This window comes from Pezoporus occidentalis, unplaced genomic scaffold (assembly GCF_034315485.1).
Source record: "Pezoporus occidentalis ecotype Australia unplaced genomic scaffold, CSIRO_AGI_Poc_V1 ctg207, whole genome shotgun sequence".
Classification (NCBI taxonomy): domain Eukaryota; kingdom Metazoa; phylum Chordata; class Aves; order Psittaciformes; family Psittacidae; genus Pezoporus; species Pezoporus occidentalis.
In genome coordinates, this window is record NW_026913932.1 from 677,110 (window position 1) to 690,922 (window position 13,813).

A 13,813-nucleotide genomic window follows, 5' to 3' on the forward strand; every position below is an offset into this window, starting at 1 on the left:
AGAGACACTTAGATCCTTATTTAAAGGAATAATGCTAAAATGACAGAACAGCTTTCCTGACAGAATTTCACCTTTCGAACATTGTATGCAAGAATATATTAAACCACACTGCACCGTCTTTCACTTCAGGATTTCCTACAAATCTTTCTCCATGCCCTTTGCTCTAGAGAGCACCTCTAATGCCTTGTATTTACTCACAGTTAGCTCTGTTAAATTGTCTTGCCTTTCTGTGTTCTTCTGTGTGTCTGAATAGAAGCTGTCTATGTACTTCTTGTCTCCTTTAATAGGTAGTGGAGTAAAGACTAAGTCATGAGACTGTGTTTAAAGGGATAGTCAGTGATCAGAGTCTCTGTCGGCGATGTCTGTACCACTCTATCCAAATTCCTGTAGGCTACAAGCTCCATGGAGAGCCAGGCAAAGCAGCATGCCACTGACCAGCAAAACCAAGGCAAGGAACAAAAAGGTACACATGGAGATACAGTCAGCCACTTCCTTGCAAGCCTTGCTCGAGCCTCATGAGGCTTGTGACCTGTTGGTACCGAGCAAGACATCTCCTATCTCTCTTCCCACCCCCCTGCTTCTTTTGTATGAATTCCATTGATTCCTCTGCCACAAAGGGGAAGAGAAAGGGCTCTCTGTGTACCAGGCACACAGCTATTTTTTCCCCTCACTTTGAAACCCTACTCAGAAATCCCATGCAATTAAAATGTCTTTATTTGCCTTTTTTTTTTCTTTTTAATGCCATCCCAAATAGCAAGATTTTCATTCACTCTTTAGTTTCCAGGAGGAAAGAAACAACAAAGAAGTGCACTTGAAGGAGATCAAATAAGGAAGAGGTCACTTTGAATTGATCAGAAGCAGAAGAGCTGTGGTTATGACCACTTTGAAAGCAGTTGCAGCTGTTCATGGCTTTCTTAATGCAACAGGATCAAATCCTGACCATCATATTTGCAAGTTCAGCTTCATAGCTTCACAATTGCACCAAAGGCAAGCAAGGTTTCAGCTTAAAAATGAGTGTTCATTTTTATTGAACCTGCAGCTTACTGATCTTCTCAGAGTTTGACATTATATATACTCTTTGCTATTTTACAGCATATGTTCCTGTTGCTACTGGGAAAGAAGACATGGGGGAAAAGGTCACTGCAATCAAGAAATAGTGTTTAGGTGCTCCTGTTTCATCCTTAGCAGGGAAGGAGCAGCCACACAACTGAATCAGGGCCCAAATGAGAATGAAGCATTGGTTTTCCTTTGTCTGTACTTGTGCTTTTCCTCTTTCTGCTGTTTTGAGGAGATGACAGAATAGACACTGATCTATCACTGATCCCCTGGGATCCTTCTCAGGATCCTGGGGTTTAGACCAGATTCCTGCTAGGGCAGATGTAGGACAAGAACTTGTCCAATCCCAGTCTAGTGCAACAGGCAGGGATGTAGTTTTTGCCATGAATTTAAGTGACAGTATCCTCACACTGAATATTACATTTGGGCTTAAGAGTTTTGCTGAGTGAGGACCTCTCTGCAGAAGTTATCATTAACAGTATCCACTGGACTGAAGGTGTATTCAGAGGGAATGAAACAGATGCTACCAAGTGATTTCTTGAAGGGCTCTGAGCTGTCGATGAGTAAATTAACTCTGGTCACTACTGAGCTGTATTTGATGTGATGTTCCCAGAGGCCCCAGACCTGATAAGCCATTTCCTCTGTGCCCTGCTTGATACTCTCCCGTGGATTTATTAAGATTTGGAAGAAAGATAGGGGAACCCCTGAATGCTTAAGGTAATACTGTTAAAAACTGACATTCAATTCCCACTGGGCAAAAATGTTGCTCTTCAGTACTTATGGAAGAATCAGTTGAAAATTGGACCCAGTTTAAATGTGGTAGGGCAGCGTAATTTCTGTTGGAAAGGGGAGAAAGCCATTCTGGGTCATGTCTTATCACAGAGGAGACTTAAAAGCTTGGGTGTTTGCTTCAAACCCTTCCTCCCTGCACCTGATTTAGGAAAGGAAAGTTGTGGAGGAATCTGAGAAGCAAAAACAGTGTTAGTGGACAAGGAGAGAACACTTAAGAAAACTAAGAATAAATCAATGCTGTTCAAAGCGTGCGTGGGGAATAAAAAATGTGCTTTATGGATAATGAATAGAAAAGAAAATCCATTAGTAAAGTATTAGAAAGATAAAGGGCAGTAGAATAAGAGAGAAGGGTCAGTGAAAATACCTGTGCCTAAAAAATAAGTGATGAATTACCAGGGGATGGGTGTGAACATTTGTCATAATCAGGGTCAAACCCAAAATTCTCATACACCTTCAGGTCCGCAGCCTAGGTTTTAAGTTTTTCTTCCCCAAACTGGGATCCAAAGTTACTAACCGGCTGTCCGAGGAGTGGGGTGAGTCTGAAAACAGAGCTTATGAAGTGAGCTGAGGTGTCCAAGTGAGGGTAGTTAAAGGGGGCTGCAAACCAAATAGGTTCGTTACAGAAATTCCCTCTCAGAAACAGAGGTGTCCTGGACTTACCAAAGTGTTAGGATTGGGCTGCTGGGGAGAAAGGGAGTCCATCTCTCTTTATTTGCCTGTTTACGCATCACATCCTTCTTTGGGTCTTAATCTGGCTATGCACCACAAGGTAGTGAGGAAAGTACTGATAAATTTGATGGCAATCATTTTAAGACACTGAAAATGCATTTAAAGAGAAAATGCAATATGTTGGTCCCTGAGACTAATCTTCAAAGACAAAAAGGAGCAAAGGTAGCAGCTGTATTTTGGGAAATGCTTCTTGACATTGAGATAGTTTATAGACTGCCTATGAGGGAAGGCACAAACTGATGAAGTCTGGAGGAAATACAGCAGAGGGGTGGCAGGAGGCTGAAAGATGGAGTACTGTGTTCCCATGGAGCTCCTCTGGGCATCTACAGGAGAAGATCTGAAAGCTTCTGAGGGAGCCCAACCTGTTTGTGCCCTCACTGAGCACAGAAAAAAACACTCTTTGAGAAGGAAAACAGCAAAGATCTTCCTGATGTCTGAGCAAAACCCCAAAAGAGCGAGCAAAACTGATGGGAAGTGTTGGAGAGAAGCAGTAGGTGGTGACTGCTTTCACTGATGGATTAGGTCCTGCCTGCACCTGTGGTGTGCCAGTGCTGTTACTGCATGGGCCCTTGATGTCCTCCTGTGTGACCATTGTGGTGAGGAAAGGGACACACTGTTGAGACATCCCCCACTGCTCAGCACTGACAGGCACCATCAAGGCTCTGCTATGTCTGGTATGAAAAATACACAAGAGTAGAAAGGAGAGTTGGGGGAAAGAGAAATGGTCATAGACAGCTGTTCTCTAGAACTTCATCTTCGAGGTCTTCATGGGTCAGATTCTACTTTCAGGTACAGGACTGTGAATGCAAACCAACCACATCAGTTTGAGTCCTAGGGGGTGGGTGACTATGGGTTCCTCCAGGGAACAGGGTGGAAAACAGACTCAGGGCTGAGCCTCCATGGTGGTGGCATCAGGAAGGAAGGCGAGGAGCTTGCTCAGCCCTGGAAGCAGCTAGTCAGTCATAGGACTGAAATGAGAAATTAGAGGGAAAGGCACAGCCTGCACAGTCACTGCAGGCAGAGGGAGATTTCTTTGGAAGCCTTTCCTCCCCAAAAAACTGTTTCTCGATTCATCAGTCTGCGTTCTAATAAAACTGGGCCCTGGTTTGACGTGGCTGCGGAGAGGAAAGGGAGAGCAGTTCTGCTTTTGGGCTCTGGCCAGTTTGGGCTTCTGCTGCAGGGACTTTATGCAGCAATCTGGAACAGAATTTGACCCAGGGAGGCTGGAACAGAGGAAGGTGAGAGGACCAGGTGAGAAGCAGGTTTTCCAACTCAGCATGCTGTTGTTTGCTTTCCCATGCCAGGTCTGTCTCCAGCAATCTTCCTTTCACTCCAGCACAACCATGTTATCAGTAGGATTATAGTACATTTATCCCTTCCATAAGTGAGAACAGAATTTAACCTTCTATCTGCATCTGCTTTTTTCTGTGTGCTTTCTCTCTCTAACATATGTAACACTGGGGAAATCAAACTGAATCCAAGCCAGCTTCCTTCCTCTTACATCTCTCCTCTACAAGAAAGCTCACACTGCAAGTTGCCAACACACTTGCTCAGTCAAGAAGGTGGCTCTGCTGAATTCCAGGATAAGAAAGCTTTGCGTCATCATTTCATACAGAGTTTATTTCAAGAGGAGGCAGTTGGCTGCAGAGCCATGGAACACCCAGTGGAACAATTTCAAGTGAATTTCCTTACTGCTATCCACATGCCATGCAAAAACCAGCACTGCCTCTGCCTCCTGCTGGGGTGTGGGTACAAAAACTGGCTCTTCAAAGGGTGAACACTGTAGAGGATCACCTTCGAAGAAGTCCAGTGAAATCACTCATTTCCATAGGGCTTTGTTAAAGGATAAAGCAGCCAGCTGACCCTGTGATGGCATCTCAGACCGAACTCCACATGCTGGTATGGCAACAAACTCCTCCACAGGGCATGCCCTTGCTGAACAGATGAGCTCGGTGCCAGCACCTGGCCAGCCAGGACCTGCTGGGGAGAACACACAGTGCAGAGTCCCACAGTGGAGATCCATTCTGCAGGAGCCCCCAGACCCCTTCCCTCACACCCTCCTGCCCAGCTCCAGATAGAAATAGGGGCTGTTAGCAGCAGTAAAGGCTTTTCGACAGCTGCAGGCAGCCTCGCTGCCCATGGCTGCAAGAGAGGTAGCAGAAGCTGGCTGTCACCAAACTATGCAGCACTTGACTCAGTCCCTTTCAGCCCCCATGACTCTAAACCAGGAATACAACATTTTTGGGGGTTCATTTTCCTGTATCTCTAATACTGCAATTGGAATTAATGGAACAGTGATTTTACAGCATCACACGGGGAATCAGTGTTTCCTGCCCTGTGAGATGCGTAAGGGCACATGGGTGCCCTCAGGGATGCCTGGGCTTTTAGGCTCGCATTGGAGGACTGTGTGGGACACAGGTTTGGCTCAGGCTCTGCAATGGGGGCTTTTTGGATGAGTCCTCAAATAAACGAGGCCCGAATTCTACCCAGGGGCAGTTTTGGAGACAGTAAGTGGGAGCAACCCCAAACTTAGCCAGGAAGTAAGTTAACGATAGGTGTGAGCTATCAGTCAACTCCTTTTTCAAATTGCAGGATAGGTATTTCTAATGTGCTGTGTGATGTCTTCTGTAGTGGGCAGAATGGTGCCTTTCTCTGGTGGAAAGCAAAGCAAAGCCAACACCAGCTCCTCTTTCACTGAATGAAATTAACATTGTTAACACCGGTGAAGTGACACATTTCCACCTGCAGAAGTGTGGGCTGAATAAGAGCCCAAACCAGGTCAGTCTTCCAACTGATGGTGACTGTTCTCATTATGTGGTTTTCAATAGACAGAATTGAAGAGGGCTGAGAAACCACAAGCACAAAATCAATTCTTTTTTTAAGTTGATGAAACTTTGACTTTAAAAAGAAAGGAAGAAAAGCTTATCGAGGAGAAAGATTTTATACATACTTATTGTAATCCAAGTATCTCTCCTATGCATGTCTCACAGGGGAAGATGGCTTAAGAAACTCTAGGAAAAATGAGGCATGAGCTCCAAAGAGACAATCTCAGCTGTGTCTATATTTCCTGCAGTGTTGTATGAAGATCTTAGTAGTGAAGCCTCTTCCCTGTGCACTCCAAGTGTATAAGATCCTTCCTCAGTGCACAGATGACCTGTGACAGCTGCTGTCACAGATCAGCTACTTTGCTGCCAGCAGTATCTCAGAGGTGCTGGATCAGCACGTTCAGAGTTGACCTCCTGGTCTGTGAAATGCCATCTCTGCCCTCAGAAGTCACCCTTAGGTATCTGCGGATTTAAAATGCTTCTGGGAGAGAATCAGTACCCTGCATGGGGCCTGGTGGAAATTCACAGTCAGACAAGAGCTGCCACTGAGACAAAAGCGAGAGAGGGGAGCAACTCTGTGGCAGCACATTTTCCTCCCAGATGACTACATGAACTGACAATTAAAATACATTCACTGTTGACAAGGGAATATAAAGTATGTTAAAAGCTGATTTTAATGCAGATATCCCCCGAACGCTTATGTAACTGACTATCACAGTCTCCTACAGCGCCAAATAAATGATGCCAAGTAAATGCCATTGGAAGAGGTCCTCGTGAGCATGTTGCCTACTGCAATTTCTGCGACTGATCTGGCTGAACTGAGAGGGAACCAAGCAGAAGACAAAAGCATGAAGATGCTTATGAAATTGCAGAGCTGACTTCCCCTAAGAAACCTAATTTTCAGAAAGTGGGATTTAGTTGCATAGGGGAGAGAGATGAGATCAAATGGAAACTTACAGAGTGAATCATGTGGAAGAATGTTTTTTACAACGCAGGTCTGCATAGGAAAGTTCATCAGCTGCAGTTTAACCTCTCCTGTGTCCTGAATCGACCAGGTGGGCCCATGTTGAAAGCCACATTGCCAAACTGGCTTAGTACTGAACCACAGCTTGTATATCCTGCCTGTTACCCCACAGATGCCCTCCTTTCAGCCTGGGGATCAGGACAGAATACCAATTGGACCCAAGTGAGCAACACTTGACTGACCTTTGGCTGCTGGGTCTACACAGCAGGAATGGCACATCTCCAGTGAGTCCCTTTGTGGCTTTCATGTGTACCTCCTGTGCTCACTGCAGGCTGTCCTACCCTCTCACCCCAGCTTGTGATGTGCCTCTGAGCTGGGCAGAGAAGCAAGGCTGCTTGTATCTCTGTGTGTCGCACACAGTTTGTATCTGTGTGTGTTGCGCATAGCTTCTCATGCACCAGTTTAAGCTGTTTACAAACCCTCCTGCCCAGCCAGCCCCAGTCTTCCTCCCTGCAGGAGTTTCCTACTGGCATTCAATGCTTCTCTTCACCAGAGTGCCCCTCACATTAACAGGTGTGGGAAAGTTCAGCTGTCGCTCACAGATGTCTCTGTATCTTGAGCATTTCTCCTGACAGTATTGGCTTCCTTCTTCCTAAGCAGATTCCTGTACTTGTGCCATCCCAATACTGGCACAGCAGCACCAAAGAGCAGCAGGGCGAGGGGGGCCCCAGTTCTGGAGGGCCCGATCCAGGTCCCTCACGAGGCATCCCCACCAGAGCTCACAGCAGAACCTTGGCAGGTTTTTTGTGGCAGCAGCAAGGGTTAGGCACTACCACAAGGAGAGATGGTCCTGCTACACTGGGGCAGGTGGAGGAGAAAGGGAGGGTAGGAAGGGAGAGTGGGTGCTTCCTTCTCCCGCTGCTAGCAGAGCAAAACAAAACCTCTGTTCTTAGGAGCTGATCTGCTCTTGCAGCTTACTCCCCACTTCAGGTTATAATCCCTTCTGGTGACATCACAGGTATGGCTGTGGCCACCAAAGTGATGTCATCATGAGAAGATTATGACTGTAAATGAGGAATGTCACATGAAGAGATGACCTCAAAAGGAGCTAATATCCTGTTATTATGTAAATGCCCCTAATACTTACACAAATGTGCCAGTAACAAAAAATAAGAAAGAAATGTGAAGCAGATGTGAAGATGTGTGTAAATTTGGCATTTTCTCACAGGTCTGTAGATCCTTTATTAGTCTGTTTTGCCCCTGAAAATCTTCCTACTGTTGTCTCCATTTACATGAAGATCACCTTTTTAAATCAATCTCAGGATCCTTTTTCATTTAAAAATACTATTACATTTAAAATTAAGAGAAAAGCATAGAAGTTCTCCATCTTTTGACATGCCAAATAACCACTTACATGCTTAGGATTATCTAAACATCTCAGCAAAATATGTTTCAGTGTCAGAAATATGTTAAATAATTTGAACATATAAGAAGAGCAAGGAAATGTATCTTTTCTGTGTTGCCCCCAGGGCTCTGTGGGGAGTTCCATAGAGAAGGCTATCTCATTATTAGATGTTGTATTTTTATGATAAATAGGAACTAATAAAATGGAAAACTAGGTACAACTGTATCCCAGAAAAAAAGCTTTATTGCAGCTATAAAATTTATACCTCTTATGCTGAACTAAATTCTTAGAAGTTGGAAATAATATTCAGAATTCCAAGGATATTTTTTGTAAATGTCTTGTCTCCATTGTGCTGCTGGTTTATTATTTTCCATAGCCAAATATTTGTTACATTTCCTCCTGGACATTTTTTAATGGATTTTCTTGCTTTGATAGGATAAGAAGCATGTTTAAATGCCTCTAGGGGTAAATAATTTCACATGAAGACTTTCAAGCACAAAGTCTGGATCTTCATAGGTTTTTACATTATGCAAGTAGATGTTTAAGGTACTTAATACTTTCTAACCCCTGGTGCCCTTTTTACACAGAGACAGGCAGTCAGCAGGGATTAATCTGATCCTAATTAACAGCAAACTCTTCTGATATTTGGTCACTGCACAGTAGCGTGCTGCCAGGTACACAGAGGTAAACTGATCTGGATTATCTGCCAGTGCATGTGCTTCATGGACAGAGGTCTAGTGCTCCATGTTGTGGGTGAGTTACAGGCAGATACAGCTTAAAACAGCATGGGGAGACCGCTGTACAAAGCTGGAGTTGTAAAGAAAGGGGAAATCGCTAATCAGAAGGCCTCTTTCTAGTGACTGTCTATTGAGATTTCCTTTTTATAGATAGAATTTGTCAGTGTGGCACTGCAACAGGGCAGAAGGTAAAAAGCATGAAAATCCAAAGAGAAGATCAATTTCTTCTTTTTCAGGTGCAAAGGAACATGACTTTGCGGTTACAAGTTCTCTCTCTTTTTCTTTCCTGTGCACAAGCACCATGTCTGATGGAGCCTTAGGAAGGTGTGAGCGTGTGTGTCTTTTCTTGTATGCTGTCCACTGTGGTTCACATCTTCCCTTAACAAGGAGCCAAGCTCTGCGCTCCTCATGAGACATGGAAAGCAGAGCACTGAAGCTCTTCCCCAGCCTCATGGTAGCCCATAAACCAAAACCAACATGCAGCAAAGTGAGCAAAGTGGGTTATGAGAAGAGTCTTATGCTGGTGGTGGGGAGAAACAGCTGTGAGAGCCTGGCACTGTTGGAGCACTGCACGCACAGTGCTGGGGAGGAGAGGGATGTGTCTGCTTCTGTTGTGTGAGAAAGAGGAGCAACGGAGACCTGTGGGAAACACAGAGGCCACAGCAAAGCTCTCAGGCTGTCGTGATCGAGGTGTTCTGATGCAACCCAAACGCCTAAAACGGACTCCTACTCTCCTCCTTCTTCCTGATGCAGGGTCAATCATAGCCCACAGTGTCTTGCATCAGGAAAGTCAAAGCCTTTAGCTTACTGTCTCTGCAGGGTAAGTGCTATGTCAAATATTCTTACCTAATAGTCCAGGCTATGGGCTCATCCCATTCTTGTGACTGCTGGGAAGGACAACTGAGGAGACCTAGAGAGACAGTTATTCACAGAGATGAAGGGAAAATGCTGGGGAAAATGCAAGGTTAGTTTACAGCAGTGAGGATAAGAGCAAGGGGAAAGCAGGAGGTCCAAGGGTTGATCAATAAATACAGTTCACAATGGCATCAGGCTCTGGTAATTGAAGTTAATCAAAGTGCAGAAGAGAGCATTAAGGAGTTGATTTATAGTAGAGCATATGGGTTTCATGAGCTGCCGGTGTCCAATTGGATGTGGCCTGGATGAATTGGCTCAGAAATGGACCGCTTTGTGTGAATATGTTCCCCCCCTCCTGGTCACACACCGTAATTTTCCTGACAGCAGTCTTCTACAGAAATGTATGCATTTGCATTTATAGCAGGGCTTTTTGTTTTTTTACTTTTCCAACAAGGATACTGCCCTAGCACACATCCTTCACAGGCCTGAGCAGGTCTCTACCAACTCAGACTTGGAACTGGCATTTGGTTCCTGAACTAGGAGATGCAGCAGCTGGGTCCAGACTGTCCTTTCTCTCCCTAATGGAGTATTGAGGGTGGAAGGAATTCTCCTATCATCTCTCTCTGCTGTCCTTGAGAGAGATCTAGCTGCTAAGAATAAGCCAGGGGCTTTTCTCACTAGGAGGCAAAGCAGATTTATTTACTCTTCAGGGCAGAGCTCAGAAAATCATCCAGTGATTCCCTTGCCAGTAACTGGCCCTGTGCCACTCATTTCCCTCAACTGTGACGGCCTGGTGCTGTCTGCTGGCCATTCCTCAAACCCTCCCCACCAACCCTATCAATCACAGCTCAAGGACTCAGGCAGCTCTCTCAGGCTCTGGCATCCAGGTCTCACCCATGGCAGCAGCATTTACACTCTCCCAGGTATGAAAGAATCTGCCAGAAATGGGACCCTGATAAATAACTTGCTGATCCTGAAGTGGCTAACATTAGGCTAATTCACCAAGGAGATACAAAAGACTTTCTTCAGATACCATAGTGACCCAGGCACCTCTAATCCTCTGAGCACAACATGTTTCGCTGCCTGGGTTCTACTTTTGTTCAGACTGCTCCAAACAGGAGAGCCAAAAGCCAGCTCAGGCCACAGAAGTAGACAAGCACGTATTTGCATGAACAAATGCTGGTTTCCAGAGTAGTTTGTTTGCTTTCCATGCTCATTCTTCTTCTTTTTCCCCCTAACTCTGAAGCATGCCTCTCTGAGCCATAGCAATTCTTAGAGATCAAGAGAGTTAAAATAATCCCCAGAGTGGCAGCAATTTTGGGAAGTTGCCCTCTCTTGTATCAGTGTGTAGCCTGCTTCATATCCAGCCATGAGCTCTTTCTGACACAGTTGAAGTCTGGCAGGAGAAAGCAGCTAGCTCCAAGCTGAGCTTTCAGGGCTCTGATGCAGGCCCAGCTCTTACAGAAAAGATGCACTGCCTCTTCCTCCTTTAAACTGCTCAAATAAGCACCTAGCAAAATACTACTGTTTTGTTTAGGTAGTGTAGTGAGCAGTGCTACACTAAACCTAGGTTTGGTAGCACAATGTTATTCTCAGTTTTTCTCTGTGAAGACTGGGGCATCACATGGTTGAGGGTCTGGTGTGAAGCCATGCAGAAAGCATGTGTGCCGTTCACTAAAAGATGGCTGCTGGTGTCTCACCTGGAGTTGTTCTCTGTGTGCTTTTGTCCTGAGATACCTTTCAAGCTAGGACCCTCAGTACTGATATTCCCAGCCCCTGAGGTTGCATGTTTGAAAACTGCACATCTGTGCTCTTGAAGAAGACAAAACTAAACTGTTGAACTCTCTTGTTTCAGCAGAAACATTACCAGTAACAGAAAAGAAAAAGTGCCACAAAGCTAATTGCTCTTTCTGAAGGTCACTTTTTCAAGGACACAATGATGTGCTGATTTTGCTTGAGATGTGGCATAGCACATATGCTCACTGCGTAACTGTTGTAATTAAATGTAAAACATTTATTTCTCAATGGATTTGTTTCTCCTTGCTTAATGTATCTCTGTTGCTGCTTTGTCTCATAACAACTCTATTAATTAAGAAAAAGTATCAAAGGACCCGCTGATGAATGAATGAATGAATCAAGAAATTACAAAATTGTTGTTTTTTAATGTTTTCTTTCTTTTAGAGATAGAACAGCTACATCTGTCTGTAAGTGCTCTTGTCAAATAGAGGGGCATTTAATACTGCAGTTCCTTGGAAATAAGACTCTTCTTTTACTTCAGCATTTCAAGAAGACAAAAAATATACACAGTTTGTTTAGGGGAAAAAAGAAACAGCAGTTGTCACAGTGTCAAAATTAATTATTTGTGATCGATTCATTTGCCTTGATCTTTGTGACCCTCAAGAATTCCAAATATTTATCAGTCAATAATTTAAAATCCTCAGTATTGTGCACTGTGGTAGCTTAAAGGGGAAAGACATTGAACGGTCACATTGTAAAGAGGCTCAGGGTGCCACTGTTTAAACTTAGTCCCCCAGACAAAACCCAGACTTCTCAAGTATCCTTCCTCCTAGCAGGTAAGACCTCACACACTGTAGTGGCACTTGTACACACAGATCTGATGACTTGCCCCTGCCAATAGCCCCCATTTCCCTAAGAGAGCAGAGCAGCACTTAACTCCTTTCTTGGTGTGTGAGTGACTTCCCATCGTGCTCCTTCATCTGCCAGGCCCTGTGGCTCATGGAGCTGTCCCTGCCACATGCACACAGAGCACACAGGGAGATGTGCTGCACCAAAGTTACAAAATCTGCACATCTACTTTCTTGTCATCTGTCGTGGTTTAAGCCCAGCTGGTAGCTCACAGCCATGCAGCCATTCACTCACTCCCCCCTCTTCCTTCCCCCGCTCCCAGAGGGATAGGGAGGAGAATCGAAAGAATGCAACTCCCACGGGCTGAGATAAGAACAGCCCAGTAGCTAAGGTATAACACAAATCACTGCTGCTACCACCAACAATAATAATGATAAGGGAAATAACAAGGGAAGAGAACATAAAACTAAAAGGGGAAAAGAAAAAGAAAACAATAACCACAAGTGATGGACAATACCTGCTGACCGATACCCAGCCCAACCTGAGCAGTGATCTGGGCCTTCCGGGTAACTGCTCCCAGTTTATATACTGGGCACGACAGGATAAGGGGTAATGGGTTCAAACTTAAAAAGGGGAGATTTGCGTCAGATATAAGGAAGAAGCCCTTTAATATGAGGGTGGTGAGGCACTGGAACCAACTAAGGAAGTTGTGAATGCTCCACCCCTGGCGGTGTTCAAGACAGGATTGGACAGAGCTTTGCGTGACGTGGTTTAGTGTGAGGTGTCCCTGCCCATGGCAGGGGGTTGGAACTAGCTGATCTTAAGGTCCTTTCCAACCCAAACCGTTCTATGATTCTATGACATGCTGTGGTATGGAATACTCCTTTGGCTAGTTTGGGTCAGGTGTCCTGTCACTGCTTCCTCTCAGCTTCCCATGCCCCTCCTCACTGGCAGAGCAAAAGGCTGAAAAGTCTGTGATCGGAGTAAGCATGACTTAGCAACAACTAAAGACATCGGTGTTATCAAGCATTGTTCTACTAAGAAGGAGAAAAATGACTGCTACAGCTGAACTCAGGACATCATCCTACCTGCCTCCCAGGGGAAGTGTCAGCACCTTGGGAGGCTCTAGGATATGAAGTGTCCCCTTAGTGAACATCAGTGGAAGAACCCAGCACTGTCACATTAGTTACTGAACTCATTAGAAGCAGCTGATGCCCTTCAGCAGCACTGCACTCCTGTACCTGTAGGTTTTGCCCCATACAAAACACAGATTCCTGTGGCATCTTCAGTAAACCTTCCCAGAAAAATCAAGATTATTTTCATGGAAAAGTTGTTCAGCCCCTGAGACTGAAGTTCCCCGAAGAGGCTAGTTCTAAGAACCAGCAATAAGAGAGAGGACTGACTGTTATTGCTCTCGCCTTTGGAAGAATTCTCTTATGTAACTTTATTTAACTCAATTTATATACTTGTTTTCTATACAGAATTCTTCTCATATACCCAGAATCTTAACTCCCATATCACAGATTGCAGTCCCCTGTCTATACTTCACCTCCATCCATATCTCAAGTCTTTTTTTTTTCTCATGCCTATATTTATATGATTGCGTATCATTTTCAGAAGATTTCACACTTCTGAAAGTCCATATGGTTGTCAAATTCTTTTCTGATGCCATAATCAACATGGATTCACACATCCTTTCTTCTCCCCCCCCAAGTCTTTTTTGTACACAACTTCAATATGACTAACTCACTTCTTCAAATGATGCGGCCAAACTTACCACCTCATCAGAGAAGGCCTAGGGCAAAAACCTGTTCCAGCTTGCTATGCTCTTCATTGGTGTCAGGCTGCAAGCTAGCTGTCACTC

The 13,813-nt window shown here is 44.7% G+C and overlaps 1 protein-coding gene across 4 annotated transcripts in view; it reads right to left on the bottom strand.

Moving 5' to 3' along the window:
* The window catches only part of SERPINE3 (serpin family E member 3), a 41,666-nt gene that overhangs the window by 16,710 nt on the left and 11,143 nt on the right, over positions 1-13,813 (bottom strand). For 3 of the 4 annotated variants that reach the window (XM_062618949.1, XM_062618948.1, XM_062618946.1), the window contains exon 1: positions 199-568. The exons of the other annotated variant lie outside the window; for it this stretch is intronic. The gene's annotated coding sequence lies outside the window, so the exon portion shown is untranslated. Of the gene's footprint in view, positions 1-198; positions 569-13,813 lie in introns of those variants that run through there. 4 annotated transcript variants of the gene reach the window in all.